The following is an 18,387-nucleotide window of genomic DNA, read 5'->3' as shown; positions in this document are numbered from 1 at the left end:
AGGTCAGGATTTGGTTGCCTCGAGTCCGGCCGGGCAGCAAGCTCCAAGCCAAGCTCTGGCTGTCAGTCAGGCACCTTTGCCAACACGGGTGGAAAGTCTCGTTGGTGACTCAATCTCTGGGCCTCAGGGCAAGCCTTTAAACTCTCTACCAGGAGCCCGATTGGGGCGGCCACTCAACACAGTAGGGCTCATCGGGGTGGAGCCCCGGCCACATCTGCCTGTCTTCTCCTAAACCGACTCCTTTCTCGGCCGGCCCCCTGGGGAAAAAAGGAGCGCACCAGGTCTCAGTGCCTGCCCGGCGGCCGCTGTTCCCGGACCGAACTGGGAGGGCTGCGCTACGAGGCTGTGCGCGCTGAAGAACTGCGACCACCCAAAGCGGCACCGGTCGCCGAGACCCGCGAGCTGGCAGAGCCTCACTCTACCCACACCGAGGCCTGCAGGGCCGGAAGCGGAAGCAGCCGCGGAGCCCCTGGGAAATGTAGTCTCGGAGGCAAAGGTCCATCCTCTGCCTATGTTGGCATCTCTTGGCGAGCTTTGAAAACTAATAGGGCCTTGGTCCCAGCTCCAGAGATTCCGGATTAATGCTCTGGGTGCAGTCCTGGCATCGGGATTTTTTAAAGCTCCCAAGTGATTCTGATGTGCAGCCAAGATTGGCACCCAATGCTAGAAACTGATGCAAATCTGTAAGGCATGTTTTATGTTACTTTGGGGCAGCTGTTTACGATTGATTTCTTCACCTATTTGTTTCCAAGTAATCCCATTTTGATTTCAAGCCAAAATAAAAAAAAAAAAGCATGTTCGAAAAGTAGAGCACTCAAAACACTGAGAATTTTCTATTTGCTGACATAGAAGATGGAACAAGACTGAATCTGTTTTTTTAAACTGTTATTTTCAGGGCAACTGGGTGGGTGGCTCAGTTGGTTCAGCGTGTGGCTTTGGCTCAGGTCATGATCTCATGGTCCATGAGTTCAAAACCCACAACGGGCTTGCTGCTGTCATCACAGAGAGGCTTCCCATCCTGTCCCCTCACTCTCTGCCTCTCCCCTACTTATGTGCTTTCTCTCAAAATTAAATAAAGCATTTAAAAAATAAATAAATAAAAATGAAATGTGTTACTTTTTAGAAAAAAATCCTACTTACAAACTCCAGGAACTGGACAGATTAGAAAAGGAAAAATGTATCTCTTTTGTTCACTTGGGACTTTTTATTTGAAAGACCATTTATCAGAATGGGGCATTTATTCACTGAATTAACAATGATTAACCAATGTCCTGTTAAGTGCCACTCACTATTCTAGATGCTAAGGATAGAGCACTGGACAAATCCTCCCTCCTTAACCAAACTTTGGTCAGGGTCTTCTCAATCCTCTTCTCAATAAGGCCTTGTCTTTGACCTGACAAGCCAAATTTTAGCAAAGGATCCCACTAAGCCAGTTCATCAAGAATTTCCTCACCCTTAGAATCCAATCAAGCTCCTCTTCCCCTATCCTTGATATCTAACCCAATTCTGCTCTGCCTTCCCCCCACCTTGATACCTAACTAATTTCTTCCTACTAATTTTCCACTTGCTCCCTCACCCTATCTCAACCCCAAATGAGTTGGCTATAAAACCCCATTTTCCCTGTTGTAGTGGGAGTTAAGTTTAAGCTCTCTTCCATATTGCAATGCAGTGAAGTCTTAAATAAACTCTTCTTTTCGATTGAACAAGTGGTCACTATAATTTCTCTTTAATGTAATAAAATAAATAATGTCTCTCCCCTCAAAGATCTTACATTCAAATGGACATCAAGAAGAGAGAGATTCAACAAAATCCAGGTAAAGAGGTCCAAAGAGGATTCTTATTTAATATAGAGCTATAAGGACTGGCCCCTTTGATAAGAGATCATATGTGCAGAAGTCTGAAGGAAGTGAGGTAACAAGAGGGAGTATATCTGTGGGAAGTCAGATAAAACACCAGATGCAAAGCCCCTATAGAATATGCTTGGTTTATTTGAGGAACAGCAAAAGGTCAATGTGCTTAGAGTAGGTCAAAGCTAGAACATGGGAGTGATGATTAATTTTATGTGTCAACTTGATTGGACTAAGGGGCACCCAGACAACCTGTAAGACTTAATTCTTGGTGTGTCTGTGATAGTGTTTCCAGAAAAGATTAGCATTTGAATCAGTAGACTGAGTAAAGAAGATCCACCTTTACCTGTATGGGCAGGCATCATCTCATCCATTGAGAGCCCAGTTGAACAAAAAGGAGGAAGGATGAATTGTCTCTTCTTGAGCTGAGGCATCCATCTTCTCTTGTCCTCAGATACCGGAGCTTCTGGTTCTAAGACCTTCAGACTCTGGGGCTTCCTCCAGCACACCACCCCTCCCTTCTCAGGCCTTCAGCCATTGGTTCCACTGGTTCTTGGGCCTTCCACAAAGACTGAATTACAATGCCAGCTTTCCCAGTTCTCCAGCTTGCAGACAGATGGCAGATCAGGGGACTTCTCAGCCTCTAGAACCACATAAGCCAAGTAGTTAAGTAAATACGCATACTATCATTATATTTCTCTGGAAGGCCCTAATACAATGTTGGTCCATTTAGTCCACTGCAAGGATATTGGCTCTAATTTTCAATGCTATAAGCCATCAGAATGTGGGGAAATTGGAATCCTCATTGTTGGTAGGATCATAAAATGGTGTGGCCACTTTGGAAAACAGTTCGGCAGTCCCTCAAAACCTTAAACATGGTGTTACCATATCACTCAGTAATGCCATTCCTAAATACCTACCAAAGAAAAATGAAAATATACATCCACACAAAAATATGTTCATAGCAGTGTTATTCATAAGAGCCAAAGGTGGAAACAGCACAAATGTCCATCAGCTGGAAAATGGATAAAAATGTGTGGTATATCCACACAATGGAATGATATGTGGCAATACAAATGAATGAAGTAGTGATATATGCTACATAATTGATGAACTTTGAAAATAATACTAAGTAAAAAAAAAAAAGATAGTCACAAAATATAATACGATTCCCTTTATACAAACTGTCCAAATAAGGCAACTTCATAGAAACAGAAAATATATTAATAGTTGCCAGTGGACGGAGGGAAGAAGATATGGGGAGTGACTGTTAATGGATATGAAGTGATGGAGGAGGATGAAATGTTTAAAATTAAATAGTAATTATATTAGTTTCCTACGGCTATCATAACAAAGTACCACAAACTTAAGCAGTAGAAATTAATTTTCTCTGTTCTGAAGGCTATAAGTTCATTATCAGGAGAAACTGGTTCCTCCTGAGACTTTGGGTAGAATCCCTCCTTGACTCTCCCTAGCTTCCTGTGGTTGCTGTCAATCCTTGGCATTTCTTGGCTTGAATACTCCTGTGTGTCTCTGTTTTCATATGGTATTTCCTCTTATAAGGACAGCTAGTTATATTGGATTAGGGCCCACCCTAATGACCTCATCTGGTAACTTGATTATATTTACAACAATCCTATTTCCAAATAAGGTTACATTCTGGAGTACTGGGCATTAGCACTTCAAGTATAAAGGGTGTGGGGGAGGACACAATTCAACCCATAAGCTTTGTTCCTTAATGTTCTGCCTTTAATATCTCTAATTTATTTTTAATAAAGTTCACATATTATAAGAGAAAGGATCTAAATTTGTCCCAAATGATTGGGTAATCGTTCCAGCACCTTTCACTGAGAAGTCTATTCTTTCCTCCAGCAAATGAAATGTCATCATTATCTTATGCCACACTGTAGTGTCTCCCAAACAGAAGTTTGGGGTATTTCTTAATCTGTGCTGTTTTTCAGAAGCACAGAGCTCCGATAAACTTCAACACTCTCACTATTAATTGGGAGTGGTTAAATAAGTTATAGTAAATCCAAATGAAAAAATACTAGACAACCACTAAAATTTAATATGGATATAAACATATATTTCATAAATGTGCTAACAAAATTTTGGGGGGTTCGGGTTTTTTTTTAACTGAAGTAGAGTTGACATACAATGTTACATTCATTTCAGGTATACAAGTCTACACATTATGCTATGCTCACCACAAGTGTAGCTACCATCTGTCACCATACAACTATTATAATACTGTTATGCCCAGATTGCGAGAACCCCAAAGACCACCAAGGAGCCGATTCTGATGCAAGCACACGAGGGTCTTTATTCAAGCTCCAGCAGAGACTGCAATGCACCCGACGCAGCGGTGATAGTATGGAGCCCCAAACTCAGGGTCACAGGGCTTTTTATTGTGGTTACAGTGAGATTCGGGGGCTTTCTAGCGTGGCAGTCCCTGATAGGTTGATTTTTAGTACAGGCTGTCTTGTCAGTACCCGATGGGCTCGGCCCATCCGGCCTGACCGCAAACTGCCAACAGGAACGTCTTGGGACATAGGCGCCTCTTTTAAACTGATTGGCTGTTGCTGTTGCTAGGCAAGTAACTAAGGGCAGGCTGCCTAAGTACTTCCTGCGTTTTTCCTGGGACTGGGTTCGGGCATAGTTCACCCTCAAGATGGAGGCTTTTTCTAAAATGGAGTCAGTTAGATTTAGGTCTCACAATACGATTGACTATATTCTATTCCCTGTGCTGTACCTTTTACCCTCAATATTTATGGACAAAATATTGAGTGAAAACAAGCCATTTCTAAAACAGCCTATGTAGCATAATCCCATGTAAGTATCAAATAACAATGACATAATGCTAGAAACATGCTGAGCAAGGGCCTACTGCAAGGTATGACTCACCTTATGCCAAGTACCATGCTAAACCTTCTACTTGAATTATCTCATTTAATACTCAAAGCAACCCTTTGAGGTAGGTGGTATTACTATTCTCAATAGCAAAAACTCTTTGTTATAGAAATTTCAAAATATGAACAACATAGGAATAATATAACTAGCCTCCAAGTATCCATAACACAGATTCACAAATATTGAGATCATGCCTATTTTAGTTTATCTATCAATCTCCCCTTGACTTTTACTGAACCATTTAATCTATAAATAATCAAGTATATATCTTACCTAAGGGCATTTTAATTTTTTACACTGTGCCATTATCACACTTCAAAAATTAATAATAACTTGAGAGACTGAATATGCAAAAGGAAAATGGCAAGACCATATATAAAAACAATCTGCAGAAACCAACCCAGGAAACCAACCCACAATGTACAATAACTAGCCCAGGAAGCCAGCCTGCTTACAGGCTGACTTGTAGAAGTCAGATTATCATCTCCAGCAATCAGTCTAGGCAGCCAAACTATCTATTATCCCCAAACAGTCAGGCCTTGATTAATAACTGACAATATCCCTAAGTTTGTCCCTACTTCCAATTTAGGATCAATCAGAGAAAGCCAAATATATTCCCCTAACCAATCACATAGGATGCCCTCTTCTACTTAGTCACGTCCAGTTTCCCTGCAATCAGGGCATACCCAAAGCCTTCCTTTTTTCCACTCTAAAGCTTTACCACTCCACTGCATTTGAGTCTCTGCCAAAATGCAAGGGATGGTAGCTGACCACCTTGCTTATTCTTGCATGCTTATTCTCATTTGGTTGGTCTTCACTTTTTCCTATAGGTCTTTTATATCTAATATCCAGTCCAAATTCAAATCTCTGTAAATGTCCCACAAATTTCTTTTGTATCTAGTGTGTTTGACTCAAAGGGGAACCCTTCAGGTCGGCCTGGGTCTTTATGACATGACTGTAGTAGTCTTTGGAACTTACTTGCTCTGTGGCAGACAAGTTGTTCCAGGCTTACACTACGCTTTGCCATGAACCAGCCATTTCTCCAAAGAGCCCTGGTTTTCAGTTTCCTGCAGTCTTTTGGATTCACCTACCAAATGGAGCTTGTGAAAGAACCTGTGGAACCTCAGGCCAGTTTCAATAGTATTCTCAGCTTCTTGCTGATGATTCTGCTCAGAGTTGAGCTCTCTTCTTTGGGGACTGTGTTATCTGGTGACAGTTTCTGTGTTCTGGGTTCCAGAACTCTCACAATCTTGGAACAGTTGCTGAAGCCTGGTGGTGATTTGACCTCCCCTCTTCTGGGATCTGTGGGGAAACCCTGATCTTGGTTTTGTTGAAGATGCTGTCCAGTGGGATAGTTCTCCTGCTATCCTAGTGAATCAGTTCATTTTTATGTGTGATTTGGGGAATTCAAAAACTGCTGCCATAAGGACCTTGCCCTGCTCCTCGTTTTTTGTAACTTATGAGAAGGGTTTAGAGAAGCTAAATAATGTGGGCCTCGGTGTGTTCATATGCAAAAAAAATTAATCTCTTCTCACCTACCTCCCAGGACTGTTACAAGAATTAGATATAAAAGAAATGAAAAGTCAGAGATTCAAGGAGAGGGACACCACAGAGCACAAGGGCAGACATTCCTGGAACAGCATCTCCGCCTCGAGGGCATTCCTCTAGCAACTAGCAACCATGGCCACATGAAGATTAAAACTGAGAATAACAGTTACATTAACTTTTATAGCCTGCATTGTGATGAGCACCTTCCTTGCCTTTTTTCATGCAGTTCTCTCAACAGCCGGAAAGGGGCAGATTTCCTGAGCTTCATCTTACAAGAGGAAATCCAGCCTTAGTGACATTGATAAACTTGCTCATGATGGCAGTTTTCTGGTGGCAAAGCCTGTATTTACACCCAGGCTATCTTACTCCACAGCCCCTGCCTTCAGCTGCTCTGCTCTGATGCCTGAAGGGGAGAAAGTATGGGTTTTCATAGAAGATGAGGGAAAGACAGAAGACAGAGGAGAAGGTGAGGCAGGAGCTGGTTACTGAGCTATTGAGAAGCTTTGTGCAGCTATTCTCAGTATCCTCTTTCACTGAGGTAGGTGACTAAGCCGAAAGCCGGGCTAGCACATCTTTTGGAGTAGCCTATGAAATTGCAATTGCCCCCTTAGAGTTTTCCAAGGCATTCTTGGAAATATGCTGCTCTTTTAGGGTTTCCAGATAAAATACAGGATGCCTAGCAGCATTTCAATTTCAGACAGGCATTAGGAAGAACACACGTCTTTAAAAAAAAAAAAAAGGCCATTCAATTCAAATTGAGCTGGGCATCTTGTATTTTCATTTACTAAATCTGGCAACCCAACTCTGCCCACTCCACACTCTTTTACATTTCTACATTTCTATCATCTTAATACAGCATCTAAAAAGCCACAATTTTTTGGTTTAAAGATTTTTAAACCATTAGGGATACCCTGTGATACATTTAACCTTAGTTTGGGGGGACGCTCCTTAGGTTGTTAACTACTCATTAGTATCCTCAGTTGGTTGTGGCCAATGTCTTAGAGAAAATCAACAGGTAGAGTCTGAAGAAAGGTGGAAGTGCAGCAACAACAATCAGGACGAAGAGGCTGATGGGGGAGGAGAGAGGATTCATACTGCTGAAAACCACTATAACCCTCACCTCCAGTGCTGGTGGAGCCCTGTAGAGAAACAGCATTGTATGTGACAGGGTACACAGAATATACTCACTGAATGCTTTAGAATGAGTAAGTGCAAGAATGATGCCAATGTGCATCTAGTAGCAGGTATACTATAATGATGAGCGTCTACCCATGAGTCCCTAGCAAGGCAGCACCAAGATCCCTTTAGTACCAGGCAGGACTCTCTTCCTTCCTCTCCCCCTCCCTGCTTGCCCGGGGGCACTTGACCAATTCTCTTCTTTTCTCTGGGCCTCAATTCCCAGTCCAAAAAGTGAAGAAGGCTGGATGAGACCCTCCTTATCACCCTCTTCATTTGTATGGTTTCACAACATTTGAGCACATTCCGGGACAGTCTGGGAAACAGAACTGGACATATTCTTAGAACCTGTAGGAATCTGGAAGGAGCCGGCTCTGTGTTCCCCTGCTCTACCCAGGAGACAACCTGGCTGGGCTCAAATCTACATAGGAACCCTGACATCCCTTTTCTAGCTCCTACAGTGATTTCTTCAGCTTTCCTAGGAGTCCACTATGACTGGACCTGCATCTATCACCATTTCTATGTTGGGTTGATCTCCCAGCAGGCTGAACTGGGAGGCAGAGGCCAAGGGGTCCAACAGACGTTCCTTTCCTTATCTCTATTCTGGCCTATTCCTTTTGCAATCCCCTGAAAAGACGAGGTGACAGACAAATGTGCTACAGTGAAAGCACTCCCAATTCAATATCCAAGGTGTTGAGTTTCAATCCTGGCTCTGCCATTTGCCACCAGCAGGATCTTAGGCAAGTCACTGTCCCTTTCTCTCTCATTCTCTGTGCCTTCAATATAAAATAAGTGAGGAGGGGCACCTGGGCGGCTCAGTCAGTTGAGCATCAGACTTCAGCTCAGGTCATGACCTCATGGCTCATGAGTCTGAGCCCTGCATTGGGCTCTGTGCTGACACCTCAGAGCCTGGAGCCTGTTTCAGATTCTGTGCCTCCCTCTCTCTCTGCCCCTCCCCTGTTCACACCGTGTCTCTGTCAAAACTAAGTAAATAAATATTTAAAAAATTTTTTTCTTAAGTAATAAATAAAACAAGGGAGGAATAACCCCTACTCCACAGGGTTGTTAACAGGCAAGGAGGAACACTGGGCCCTGAGCCCAGTGCAGAGCATCCAGGAGGAAATCAGTAAATGGAAGTCACTCCACCTTTCTTTTTTTTTATTTTTTACAAATAGTTTATTGTCAAATTAGTTTCCACATAACACTCAGTGCTCATCCCCATAAGTGTCCTCCTCTATGCCCATCCCCCCTCCCCCCCACATCCATCAGTCCTCAGTTTTTGTCAGCATTCAAGAGTCTCTCATGGTTTGCCTCTCTCCCTTTCCCCCACCATTTCCCCCCTTCTTCTCCCCCTTGTTCCTCCGTCAAGTTCCTCCTAATCCTCCTATACGTGCAAACATATGATATTTGTCCTTCTCTGCCTGACTTATTTCGCTCAGCATAACACCCTCAAGGTCCATCCATGTGGCTACACATGGCCAGATTTCATTGTTTCTCATTGCCATGTAGTATTCCATGGTATAGATAAACCACATCTTCTTGATCCATTCATCTGTTGATGGACACTTAGGCTCTTTCCATGTTTTAGCTATTGTGGAGAGTGCTGCTATGAACACTGGGGTACATGTGCTCCTATGCCTCAGCATTTCTGTATCCCTTGGGTAAATTCCTAGCAGTGCTATTGCTACTCCACCTTTCTTTCTGTGTGTCTCCCATGGGCTCTCCAGCTGAGGCCTAAAGACTAATGTGCTCCCTGGCCAGTGCTCCTTCAGGTCTCAAGACCACAATAAGCAGAAGATGCAGACCCCAAATGAAGACCTCTCAAGCTTCTTCCCAGAGCACCTGGCCCTGGCAACACGGAAAGCATCCTAGCTGGGCCTCATTGGCCTCAGGGGGCCACACCATAACTGTCCTTTTCTGGGGTCTGGGCTGGAATCAGCTAAGGAGAGAAGGTAAAAGGGTACTGGGATAGGGTGGGGCAAGACTAAAGTAAGACTGAAAAGAGAAATACCATTAGCTACATCCACACAGCAGATCATTTGCCTTGGAAAACAGATACAACCATTCCTATAAGCCTCAGTCACACTATTTAGGTAAAAGGCTCCTTACCATATTGTGAGTCCCCTAAACAGGGCTCAAGAAGGAATACTACTAACAAGTCTACCTTCATAAATGTAACAACTTGGAAGCATTGAACGAGTTCCCTGAAAACCACAAACTGCAAAAACTAAACTAAACTAAAATAAAATAGATAATCTGAATAGTCATGTGACTATTAAAGAAACTTAACTTATAATTTAAAATAAATCTCCAGGCTTACATTGTTTCACTGGAGAACTGTATCAAACAATTAAAGAATTAACATTCTTCTTTAATGCATAACATTTGATTTTATGCAATCTCTTCCAACAAATCAAACAAGAGGAAAAATTTCCCAGCTCATTTTATGAGGCCATTATTATCCTGATAACCAAAACCAGACAGTATCAAAAAAAAAAAAAAAAAAAAAACCAAGGGGCACCTAGGCTCAATCAGTTAAGCATACAACTTTGGCTCAGTCATGATCTTATGGTTTGTGAGATGACTCTGGGTCCCCTCCCCTGTTGCCCCTCCCCCACTTGCATTCCCTCTCTCAAAAATAAATATTTTTTAAAACTACAGACCAATATCTCATTAATTTAGATGTAAAAATACTCAAAAATATTTACAAATCAAATCCAGCAGAATAAAAAAAGGATTACACACTTCAGCCAAGTGGAATTTATTTTACATAGACAAGATTGGTTCAATATTTGAAAACTCATTAGTATAATCTACCATATCAATACTAAGGAAGAAAAATATTAAGATCATATCAATTGATATAAGAAAAAGCATTTCATAAAATCCAACAACTACTCATGATAATGCTGAGCAAACTATGAACAGAAAGGAATTTCCTCAAATTGATAAAGTTAATGTTAAAAGTTCAAATGGTTTCCTCCCTAAGACGGGTAACAAACAAGGATGTTGTTCTCATCATCTTGTTCATCATAGTGCTGGAAATTCTAGCTCGTGCAATAGGTCAGAAAAAGCATAAAGGGAATACAGACTGGAAATAAAGAGGGTAAACGATCTCTAATTGTAGATGACATTATTCCTCTATGTGAAAAATGTCAAAAAAGCATTTAAAAAAGAAAACCTCTGATAACCACTAAGTTCAGCAGTCTCACACAAGATCAGCACACAAAAATTAATCAATTATCTATATATTAAGCAATAAATATGTGAAATCTGAAATTAAAAACACAGTATCCCTTACAATCTTTCCAAGAAAAGTAAATCTTAAGGTATAAACTTAACAAAACACATACAGGACCTATATCCTGAAAATTACAAAACTTAGTTATGTAAGATGCTGCCATTAGGAGAAACTAGGTTAAGGATACAGAGACCTCCCTGTACATTTTCCAACTTCCTGTGAATCTATAATTATTTCAAAATAAAAAGTTTTAAAAATATATGAACTGAAACAAATTGGGAAATAATAATGTGTTCTGTCACAGATAATAATGGGGTGAGAATGTGAGCACATGCCATGTGTGAATGTGGTTGTGTGGGAACACACTGTGAAGGGGTACAGATTGTGTGTATGCATATAGTTTGTGTGAATGAGTATGGGGTATGTTTGTAGACAGGCTAATCACTGTCAGCAGAATGCCATTCAGCACACATCCCAAGGTCCCAGCACCACCCTAGGAGGAAATTCTTCGGGCAGGGATTCTAAACTGCACAGAACACAAGGTGAATGTCTTTGTCCCCCTAAAAACCCTGGCTGAGGCCCCTCAACTCATCCCTACAAACACCTCCTGTGCTTTTCTAAGTACAGTGCACCATATTTCGGTCATACTTATCTTCAACCATACAGAACCCTGGAAAGTTTCTGAAACACTTTAACCTCCTTTGCCTTCTTGGGGGTTTCCTTGAAAAGGGCTGTGGTTACTGGATCCCTTTCATAAATGAGAAAACCAAGTTTTCAAGGGGAAAATTATCTGGAAACACGGGGTAATAATAAAGGGAATCAAGTGTGAAGAACATGTGCTTTGGAATATTTTTTTAAATCTGGACTTAAATCCAAACATTGCCCTTATTATGAGACACTTAGTATGCTTCTTGAAACTTTTAAAATGTAAAAGCTGTAAAACGGGGTTCACACTACCTACCTTCGCTAGTTCCTGTAATATTGTAAGGTCCTCATATTTGCCAAACGAATGAGCTTTGGAGCCAAGATAGTGAGGCCACTATTCATATATTTCAGAATATTTTTAAGGGAGAAGACAAAATTACAGGTGATATTTTTACGTTCTTTCTTCACCTACACCACTTCAAAAAAATAACATTTTAATGGGTATTCGTAAAATAATTCTTACACACTTATAATCAAGAAAAATAATAATAAGATAGGGGTGCTCGGGTGGCTGAGTCGGTTAGGCTTCGACTCCAACTCAGGTTATGATCTCACCGTTTGTGAGTTGGAGCCTACGGAAGGCTCTGTAGTGACAGCTCCAACCCTGGAGCCAACTTCAGATTGTCTCTCCCTCTCCCTGTCCCTTCCCCACTCATGCTCTCTCTCTCTCTTTCTCTCTCTCTCTAAGTAAACATTTAAAAATTTTAAACAATAATAAGATCACTTAAACAAACTAGTCCCTAACCTCAAGAAACACCTACCCACTGACCCCAGCAGCCGGGAACTGGCCCGGACATGCGCCGGAAGTGTGCGCCGGAAGTGGGTATGGCCAGCCCGCAGCTTTCTGGGACTTGTAGTTCGAGGCCCTTAGGCGCGGGCGCGGGTCAGTCTCGGAAATCCTGCGCTTGCAGGTGTCGGATTCCACGTGGGAGGTGAGACGCGCAGGACAGGCGACGCTGCGAGCAGGGAGGCGTTCTGTGGTTGGGATGTGGGAGTGCCGCGGTGGTGGCGCAGGACCCCTGAGACCCGAAAGCCTGGCCGGGCGGCTGTGAGAGGGCGCGCGACCTGAAGGAGGTGCGGCCCGGGACCGCACGTGTGTTTGTGTGGGAGTCGCGACCGCCGCTGTGTCCGCCAAACCCAACCATAATCACCTGAGACTAAACAGCCCCCAGCGCAGAAGCGACTGCGGCTCCGAGGGGCCCATCTCTCTTGCCCAGCTTAGCTCTGGCTTTGACTGGCCTGGAGGCTTCGAAGTTGGCCGTACCGGCCATTTCTATGCCGGTGACTGGCCTTATTCCAGGGTTTTGGGTGGACACTAGGTGACCGAGAGGGGCCCCTTTGAGGGACTTAGGTTTCTGTCCCCACAGCACTCACACCCCAGAAATGAGGCAGGTCGGGGAAAGCGCCTCGGGGATTCGAAATCCATTCTGAGGCAGAGCATCCAAGCTCAGAGCTCCTACTGCTCTTTCTAGAACTTTAGGGCAGAAATCAGAATCTCTGAGGAATGGGTCACATCCTAGTGTTGCTGGAGGCAGCGGAATCTACTTACAATTTGTTCAATCCAAAACCCTGTGGAGAGAGGTGAGGGAGGGGCAGCATGGAGAGACTAGAAAGGCCGCTCAGGAGATGGCGTGGGAAGGGCTACTGGAAAGGGGTTAGGAGCCGGAGCTCAGTAACTTTTTTTCTACGTCTTGTTCGACCGGCTGGTTTGTATCCTGCAAGGTGGACTTGATTTTCATGGCTGTTTCTCTTTCCCTGATGACACTTGTCCAGGACGCTGTCCTTCCAGAGAGGAAGAAATGACCAAGTGCCAGGTGAGTTGGGGTTTCTTCTCTGTGAAAATGCCATCTGTTTGAGAATGGACAGAACCTTTCTAGCTTGGAACAAAGAAAGAACATCAGCATTAATTGAGTGCTTATGTGGTGTCAGGTCCTGTCTTTGTTCTGTAGGATCTTTTTATTGTCAGAGGTTGCTGTGAGACCTAAAGTATTGTGTAAATATGGGTGTAAGAACATTAATATACCAAGGTCATGTAGCTGTCAGATGATGTCTCCAGAGTCTGCACAGGTGGCTGCTTGCTTTAAATTCCACATCAGTTTACACTGAACCACCCTGGCTCCATGAACTTGGCCCACTCCCCAGACCAATGTGCTGTGCTCTTCCATTGAAAGACTCCACATAACATCTTTGCCTGGTTTTCTCTCAAAGCCTCCCATTTCCTGCCAAGGCATTTCACTCACATTGAAAGTTATTCAGAGTTATCACCTGTTCCAGCCAATGCTAAGTGGTCTCAGGAAAACAGAATTATAAATTGTGGTGCTTTTCTGCATGAGCAGATTCTGTGTGTGACAAAATACACACTTAATAATAACTATTGATTAAACATTAAAAAGTTTGTTAAATACCAGCACAGTAGTTACCAAAACACTCCCAGTAATACTTCTTAATCAAGCTGTTCATCAGTTACCTGTGGTGTTTTTTAAGAATTCAGATTCATAGCCACTACCCTCCCCCTAAACCTACGAAAAGGAGAATTTCACTTTTTTTTTTTAATCTCATTAGCTTCTGTACAACCTAAGATTTGTTGGATTTGTTGTGAGATATATCTCTATAAACTTAACATGAGCATCATTAAGATAGGTAAGATGGGTTCTTTATCTTTTATACTCTGGTTGCTTTGTTCCCTTTACCAACATATCTACATATTTAATTGGTACAATAAATTGTTAAATTACTGAGTAGTACTTTTGTAAAAACTGATTGCTTGTTTGTCTCCATAAAACCATTCCTTGAAAGTTACCTCAAAATTGACACTTAGAATCATAGAACATTTGAAATGGAAGGGGCCCACCAGCCTCCTCTCTGCCTCGGTTGCTGGCATTTTACAGAGAGCTCTAAATCTGGGGGCTGAAGGGAAGCACCATGTCCTTTGTTGCAGAGAGCAGCAGAGTCAGAAGGAAATCCCGTGTCTTCTGACTCTATGTTCTTCCTTCTCCATAACTAAACGGGTCAATTACACCAGAAGTTACTTGAATAAAATATCAGGCTGGATTTTAAGGAAGAAGTAATTGGTTCTTCACACTACCACCAAAAAGACCATCTTTTTGCTTGGCAAATACAGTTCTTATATACATAGGAAGAGACCATGAGCTCTTATAAAAATCAGTTTAGAGGGCAGTAAGCAGCCTCAAAGTCCTAAGAGCATGCCATCTCTGTGCCTTGAAAAGAAATTGAGGACTTCAAGGGAAATTAATATGAATGAGACCCTGTGCTCTGTATATTTTCCTTCCTTTTCCTCTACCTAGTCCCTGATGAAGATTATTTATCATGTAATTGGGTATTGCTAATATAGTGAAATTCGAGATTCTTTTGAATTTAAAAAAGGACTTTATTCCACCCATACTTTTATGTACCAGACATTGTCCTTGAGTCTGAAAGGCAGGAGTCCCAATTTAACTCCTCCCTCTGTGACCTTGAGTAAGTCACTTCACTATCCTGAGCCTTGGTTTTCTCATCTGTAAAATTAGAGTGTTTACTTTGATGATCTCAAAGTTCACTTTTACTTGTATCTTTTCATCATTCATTTAAGTTGAATGTGAATTTGTAAATATCATTTAGATTCCCAGTCAGTTGTGCTAGTTGCTGGGGAATTAAAGATTAGTTGAACATGGCCCCTATCCTTTAGAATCATGTAGTCCAATTTGGAAGACAGATTTTAGAGCTATGGTAAAGATATGTGAAAAATACTATGAGATCTTGAAGGAAGAGGCATTTAACTTATCCTCATGGTTCATAAAAGCAGTTGTTGATTGTCCTGAAACTGGACGGAATTACAGAACGGGTGGGAGAAATAAAAGTCAGGGCAGAAGCAGCATGTAAAGGGTTATTCTACTACAGCATGACATTTGGTTAATTGCAGGTAATCTAGTCTGACGACAGCTTTTGTCTAGCTCCTGACTTCTGCATTACTGTTTTCCTGCCTCTGAGTAAATTGTTGGATCCAGCAAGGATGGGCTCTGGAAAGGAAGTGGAAGGTTATATGATATAAATAGTTTTAAGGAGTTTGACATTTGTCAGGTGGGAACAGGAAACTGCTAGTCCCATGACCTTCCCCTTTGGTTGGCCTCCAGGATACTGAGTCCACCTTGGGTGTAACTCATTAGCTCCATTGATATCAGGGTCCTTCATTCCCAGCTTTGTCTTTAGCAGACCCACTATTTTCTTTCCCTTTGTCACACTGATTCCTTTCATTTGGGCCACTGTCCTACCATTTCTTATCCTGGAATCTTGAATCTACTGCAGAGTTAGTCCATCAATATATCCTTTTCATTCTTGGCATGGAATTCTCCTCACCACTCTATCTGTGGGATCTTAAATAAAAAATTAATAACTCTGTCTTTCAGTCTATGGATGAAAGATGACAAAACTGGTATTTTAAAGATTTGGTAAGGAGTTATTGTGGTCTAGGTAAGAAATGGGGGCCTTATCTATGACAGTAAGCAGTGAAATAAAGAAGGGAGATTTAGGAGAGAAGAGTTGACAAGATCTGAAGTGGCTTGAATATTATTGAGGTAAGGAGGGAGTCTTAGACCATCCCGATGACTGAGTGGAAGATAGTTAAAAAATGAAAGGGAAAAAAGATAATTCATGAACTTGAATTTCAGAAGGAAGAAAAAGATTGGACCTAGAATGCATGGGGAGAGGTTAGCCTCCAACAGAAAGAAACCTTGTTCTCTGAGGTTGAGAAGAAAGTCTGGTTGAAAGGAGTGGCTAATCCTAATGCTTGATGTTCCCCTGGCCCTTGTCCTAATGGGTATATGTATGGCACCCTGAGGCAGCAACCTCCACTTCTACCACTTCCGTGTCCCACCATCACACAGGGACTTGCAGGCTTCTTGAGCCCAATCTCATCTCTCCTTCCTTCCAGGGCATTGTGCCAATGGCTGCCGGTCAAGGAGGAATTTGCTTAATGTTTTAGGAACTAGTGACATTCAAGGATGTCTCTTGGGGCTTCCCTGAAGAACAGCAGGGCTGCCTGGACTCTGCTCAGAGAAAGCTGCACTGAGCTGTGATGCTGGAGAACCACAGTTGGTCTTTGAAGGTAAGAACACGAGCCTAGACACATGCTTACTGGAATCTTTGTTTCTTCAATTTTAAATAGTGATGGCGCCCCAGGGGGTGTGGTTTAGAAATTAAAGTTTCCTAGTTTCTTTTTGCCTCAAAGAATGTTTCTGATTATTCTAAGCAGCCAAAGAATTTGGCTTGTTAAGAATTGGAGAACCATAGGGGCAACTGGGTGCCTCAGTTGGTTAAGCATCCGACCCTTGGCTTCGGCTCAGGTCATGGTCTCACGGTTCATGGGTTCGAGCCCCGCGTCAAGCTCTGTGCTGACAGCCAGCTCAGAGCCTGGAGCCTGTCTTCAGACTATGTATCTCCCTCTTTCTCTGACCCTCCCCTGCTCATGCTGTCTCTCTCTCTCTCTCAGAAATAAATAAAACTTTCTTAAAAATTAAAAAAAAAAAGAACTGGAGAATGTAGCTTTACTGAATCATCTTAAAAACCATATCCCTTACAAAATCATCCCTTGGGACTGAATTTGCTTTCTGTATAGTTACTCAGTATCTCTTGTCTCCCAGTTGTGATCTCTCAGAACAAGGTGAAGATCATTATAGAATGGAAAATAAACTCCAAAGGAATCAGTTAGGTATAATGGCAAATTATAAGCCCAGGCTAATACATGAAAGAGGAGTCCCTTTTTAAATATTCCCAAAGTTCTCTCTGAAGTTTTCTGATGTATGGAGAAAGCTAAGACCTCAAAAGGATACTTTCCACATACTGATCTGCCTTTTTCTAGTCACTTATTCCCCCCTCTTCCTTTTCAGAAGGTTGTGGTCTTCCCCATTTACACTGACCTTCTTATCTGTACTCTGTCTTTTCCTACATTTTCCCCACATTGGCCTTGGACTAGTTTTGCTCAACTTTATTTTCACTAAATATCCCCTGCCCTACAATGTCTAGTTTCCATTGCTTCTTTTCTTACACATTCAGGGACTCATCCATCTCCCCTTCTGAATAGAAGACAATACTTGTGATGAGACAAAATTGCATGCCATAAAGAAAAATATGGATATAATTGACAGTTTTTCTCAAGAACATTCTGACTCATATCAAAGGGTGTTAAAGATTTTTGGTGTAATAATTCATTTTTAGGTATCTACTATAAGGAAATAATCAGTACTCCAGCGGAAAATTGTGGAGAATGATAAGTCATTACAGAATTATTTAAAACAGTGAAGGGGCGCCTGGGTGACGCAGTCAGTTAAGTGTCCAGCTCTTGATTTTGGCTCAGGTCATTACCTCTTGGTTCATGAGTTTGAGCCCTGCATCAGGTTCTGTGCTGGCAGTGTGGAACCTGCTTAGGATTCTCTCTCTCTTTCTTTCTCTGACCCTCCCCCACTTTTTCTCTCTCTCTCAAAATGAATAAACTTTAAAATAAATAAATAAAATGAAATAGTGAAAAATTTATTCACCAAACATATCAAAGGGTGTTGATTATACAAATTATAGTGGAACATACAAGGGAAAAATATGTACCCATTAAAAAATATAATGATGGGGCGCCTGGGTAGCTCAATCGGTTAAGCATCCGACTTCGGCTCAGGTAATGATCTCATGATTTGTGGGTTTGAGCCCCATGTCAGGCTCTGTGCTGACAGCTAGCTCAGAGCCTGGAGCCTGTTTCAGATTCTGTGTCTCCCTCTCTCTCTGACCCTCCCCTGATCACACTGTCTGTATCTTTCTCTCAAAAATAAATAAAATATCTTTAAAAAATTTTTTTTAAAATATATATAATGATAAAGAATTTTTAGAGGCACCTAGATGGCTCAGTCAGTTGAGCATCTGACTCTTGATTTCAGTCCCAGGGTCAAGGAATTGAGTCCTGTGTCTGGGGCTCCATAG

General features: G+C 42.1%; 1 protein-coding gene across 3 annotated transcripts in view; it reads left to right on the top strand.

Annotated features, from left to right (window-relative positions):
- Positions 1 to 18,387, top strand: part of LOC144244850 (uncharacterized) — a 49,234-nt gene that overhangs the window by 22,614 nt on the left and 8,233 nt on the right. Inside the window, exons 1-3 of one of the 3 annotated variants that reach the window (XM_077780200.1) lie at positions 12,315 to 12,359; positions 13,201 to 13,241; positions 16,355 to 16,528. The exons of 1 other annotated variant lie outside the window; for it this stretch is intronic. The gene's annotated coding sequence lies outside the window, so the exon portion shown is untranslated. Of the gene's footprint in view, positions 1 to 12,314; positions 12,360 to 13,149; positions 13,242 to 16,354; positions 16,529 to 18,387 lie in introns of those variants that run through there. One more of the 3 variants, XM_077780195.1, reaches the window with a different exon arrangement.

Source organism: Crocuta crocuta, unplaced genomic scaffold, assembly GCF_008692635.1.
Source record: "Crocuta crocuta isolate KB4526 unplaced genomic scaffold, BGI_CrCroc_1.0 scaffold170, whole genome shotgun sequence".
Classification (NCBI taxonomy): Eukaryota; Metazoa; Chordata; class Mammalia; order Carnivora; family Hyaenidae; genus Crocuta; species Crocuta crocuta.
The sequence above is the reverse complement of the archived record's forward strand: the minus strand, read 5'-3'. Positions and strand labels throughout refer to the sequence as shown.